Source organism: Otolemur garnettii, unplaced genomic scaffold (assembly GCF_000181295.1).
Source record: "Otolemur garnettii isolate 467f Iridium unplaced genomic scaffold, OtoGar3 scaffold00003, whole genome shotgun sequence".
Taxonomy (NCBI): Eukaryota; Metazoa; Chordata; class Mammalia; order Primates; family Galagidae; genus Otolemur; species Otolemur garnettii.
In genome coordinates this window covers 4174290-4178823 of record NW_003852398.1, presented here as the reverse complement: position 1 = coordinate 4178823, position 4534 = coordinate 4174290, and positions in this window count along the sequence as shown.

Genomic DNA, 4534 nt, shown 5'->3' with positions numbered 1-4534 from the left:
GTTTCAAGCACAGTAAGTGTATTCTTTTTTTACTCTTTTTTTTTTTTTTTTTTTTTTTTAGAGACAGACTCTTACTTTGTCACCCTTCAATAGAGTACTGTGGCATCACAGCTCACAGCAACTTCTAGTAAGTCTTGGGCTTAGGAGATTCTCTTGCCTCAGCCTCCCAAGTATCTGGGACTACAGGCGTCCACCACAACGCCTGACTATTTTCTGTTGCAGTTTGGCCAGGACCAGGTTCAAACCTGCCACCCTTGGTATATGGGGCTTGTGCCCGCCCTACTCACTGAGCCATAGGCACTGCCCTAATCTTTTTTTTTGATCAGCACAATTTAAGTGTGTCACAGAAGTTAATGATAGTTTCACGTGTGCCATGAGATAAAAAAGGTTGAAAAACACTGACTAAGGGATGGATATAATTTTTATGATTTCTTCTTTCAACAAACTTTTCCAATTATCTAACCAAATGTGGATTACAGTGGTTTCATGTAAGAGGATTGCTAAATCTGGATTGCAGAGCAAGCCCAAAGTAGGGCAGATGATAAGTTGGGAGCTGTTGTGGTCCAGGCAGAAATGGCTTCTTCTGGGGAGGTGCTGCAGATGAGACGTTCTTTGAAAGGTGCTTCAGGAGGAGGGAAGCTCAAGTGCTGCAGCCCCCACTGCCTGGGTAGGCGGGTATCACAAGACCTAGTGAAGCCTCAGAAGAAGTGCAGTGTAGCAATAGGGTTCATGAATGGTAGGTATGCTTAGTTTTTACTATTGTATGTTACAAATAATTTTTTTTTAATTCTTGCTAGAAGTATTATAGTAGGCTACTGGAGGTCACATTCTCTTCGAAGAACCTGGTTCTTTTTTTTTTTTTTCATTGAGACAGAGTCTCACTTTGTCATCCTCAGTAGAGTGCCATGGCGTCATAGCTCACAGTAAGTAACCTTAAAATCCTGAGTTTAAGAGATTCTCTTGCCTCATGCTCCCAACTAGCTGGGACTATAGGCACCTACCACAACTCCCAGCTATTTTTTTGTTATAGTTGTCATGGTTGTTTTTAGCAAGTCTGGGCCAGGTTCAAACCTGCCAGCACCGGTGTATGTGGCTGGTACCCTAACCATTGAGCTACAGGCACCAAGCCAAAGAACCTGGTTCTTAATCCAGAGGGTTCATTAGCTGCTGCAGCAGACAGATCCAGGATTGTGAGACTAAAGACCCTTTTCCTTCCTTGGCAGTTGTTTCCCGTATGTTATATGTAGTGCTGAGGTCATGAACTTTATGCAGACCACTCATTGGTCACACTGAGTGATTGCTCTTCAGGTCTTATCTCTCTCAGAGGTGGGTGTTATCTCCTCTTTAGGAAGGAAGAAACCAAGACTTAGTATCTTGTCCTGGTCACACAGGTAGTGAAGTTAGAATTCAAACCCAGGTCTACTGACTCCACAGTTAAGAAGAATTATATGGGTTTGCCTGCGTCCCAAGATGGTCTTAGCTGTGTTGAATGGAACAACTGGACATGAAAGTGGTCAGAGCAGGAGGTGCTTTGGTTTGGTTTGGTTTTTCCTTTAAAACAATCTGCAGAGAGAATCTAAATTGAAACTTAGTAGGGGTGGCCTTTTTCAAAGTTGTAAAACTCTTACAATGACATTTTAAGTACACAAATAATACATGCACATAAGCCTACTGGAGGAAAATTATAAAATACTGAAAAGTAAAAATGGGAAAAATTAAAGTCACCCATAATCTCACCAGAGATAATCATTTTAGTGATGTTTTTCCATAAACAAAATGTGCAATTATTTTGTAGTTTATTACAAGTTAGTAGACATCTTTTTATGTTAATACATATATATGGAACTCTATTATCTCTATCAGCTACAAGATAAATAATAACCATTTTGAGCATTTAAATCCTTTGCTGTGGTTTGGCGCCTGAAGCTCAGTGGTTAGGGCACCGGTCACATACACCGGGGCTGGTGGGTTCAAACCTGGCCCAGGCCTGCTAATGACAACTACAACAACAACAAAAAAAACAGCTGGGTGTTGTGGTGGGTACCTGTATTCCCAGCTACTTGGGAGGCTAAGGCAAGAGAGTTGCTTAAGCCCAAGAGTTTGAGGTTGCTGTGAGCTGAGACGCCACAGCACTCTACTGAGGACGACATAGTGAGACTCTGTCTCAAAAAAAAGAAACTAACTTGGCCTCTGGCTCAGTGCCCGTTTCTCAGTGATTAGGGCACTAGCCACATGCACTGGGGCTGGTTGGTTTGAACCTGGCCAGCTAAGCAACAATGACAACAATAGCAAAAAAATAGCTGGTTCTTGTAGTGGGTGCCTGTATTCAGATAACTGCTTCTGAATGTCTGCTTTCATAATGAATTCGGGTATGAGATGTTCAGCCACAGAGCTTTAGATATGAGTTCGGTAGGCAAGTAAGACTTTGTCTCAAAAAAATAAATAAAAATAAAAGGGACATTGTGAGGGTTAACAGATGACATGAAATAATGTTTGTACATCTGTTAGCATAATGCCTAACAGTAAATGCTAGGCCTATTAAGATTAGCCATTATTATTCATTTAATAAATAAATTTCTACCATTTATTAAGTTCTTACTCTGTACCACGCATTGAGCTAAGCATTCATTTAATCCTGAGACCAAACCAGTGAGGTAAGTACTATTGTTACTCCCATTTTTCAGATAAGAAAACTGAGTAACAGGGTGGTGCCCATATGTAGCTCAATGGATACGGCACTGGCCACATACACCAAGGCTGGTGGGTTCGAACCCAGCCCAGGCCAGCTAACATTAACAATGACAACTGCAACCAAAAAATAGCCAGGCGTTGTGGCGGGTACCTGCAGTCCCAGCTACTTGGGAGGCTGAGGCAAGAGAATCGCTTAAGCCCAAGAGTTTGAGGTTACTATGATCTGAGACACCATGGCACTCTACTGAGGTGCCATAATGAGACTCTATCTCCAAAAAAAAAAAAAGAAGAAAACTGAGTGACCAAGAGGAATATCTTATGCAAAGCCACAGAGCCAGTAACTGGTGGAGATCCAAACCTAGACAAGTCAGATGCCAGGGCTCATGTACTTCTCCGCCATGCAACCCACTGCTGCATAGAAATAAAAATAGTCACTGGGCATTTCCTCTGTGCCAGGTGTTGGGGCTTCTATACCAGTCCCTGTGCATATTTCCAAGAGTGGACATGAGGCAACATAGCCAGTCCCACTAAGTCATTAGAATTCAGGCCTAGGCCTCTTGTCATCTTATCTGGTGATGTCATTGTGCTTGTTTTAATTTTACTGAACCATGTGGCAGGTTAGCCTGATGGAGCATGTATCCCTGACTATCTTGGTTTCTCAACTCTGTCTTAGGTCGTCCCTGTGGTTCAGTGAGTAGGGCGCTGGCCCCATATACTGAGGGTGGCAGGTTCAAACTCGGCCCCAGCCAAAGTGCCACAAAAAATAGCCAGGCGGAACAGCACCTGTGGCTCAAGGAGTAAAGTACCAGCCCCATATACTGGGGAGTGGCAGGTTCAAGCCCGGCCCCAGCCTAAAAAACTGCAAAAAATAGCTGGGCGTTGTAGCTGGCACCTGTAGTCCCAGCTACTCAGGAGGCTGCGGCAAGAGAATCACCTAACCCAAGAGTTGGAGGTTGCTGTGAGCCATGAGGCCACGGGACTCTACCAAGGGCGATAAAGTGAGACTGTCTTTTAAAAAAAAGAAGAAAATCCATCTTCACGTGGCTTTCCTTTGTCTGTAAAGCTCTGCACTTCATGGGATTAGAGACCTGATCTTACTCTTCCCCAAATCTCTCTTTTTTTTTTTTTGAGACAGAGTATCACTATGTTGCCCTCAGTAGAATGCCATGGAGTTACACCTCACAGCAACCTCAAACTCTTGGGCTTAAACAATTCTCTTGCCTCAGCCTCCCAAGTAGCTGGGACTACAGGCGCCTGCCACAATGCCCGCTATTTTTTTGTTGTTGTAGTTGTCGTTGTTATTTAGCTGGCCCAGGCTGGGTTTGAACCCACCAGCCTTGGTGTATGTGGCTGGCACCCTACCCACTGTGCTACAGGCACCAAGGCTCTTTTTTTTTTTTTTTTAAAGGTTTTTAGGTTAACTGAATCCAGGTCTCTTTAGTCAAACTCTGTATCTGGTTCCTACCAAATAAGTTAATGAGCAAATGAATGAATGTGTGAGTAAATGACTAAGTGAAGGACAATACATGAATGTGCAAGCAAGAGAGGAGTGAATGACTCTGCTGCCCAGGGTTCTGCATACAGCCCAGGTGTGGCCATCCTCCAGAGGTCTCCAGCACTGACTACAGAGGAATGGGAATAAAACCTAAAATAGGACCCACAAGCCAGGGGGATTGACCCAGAAGACCTGGCTGAGTGTAGATACTAGTACTTAGCAATTTCACCACCACATGTCAAGGAACGCTAATAAACTGGGAGACAGCACCGGACCTATCTGGCTATTAGACTTTGGGGAAGACAACTTCCTGAGTCTCAGGGTCCCCAACTGATTTTTTTTTTTTTT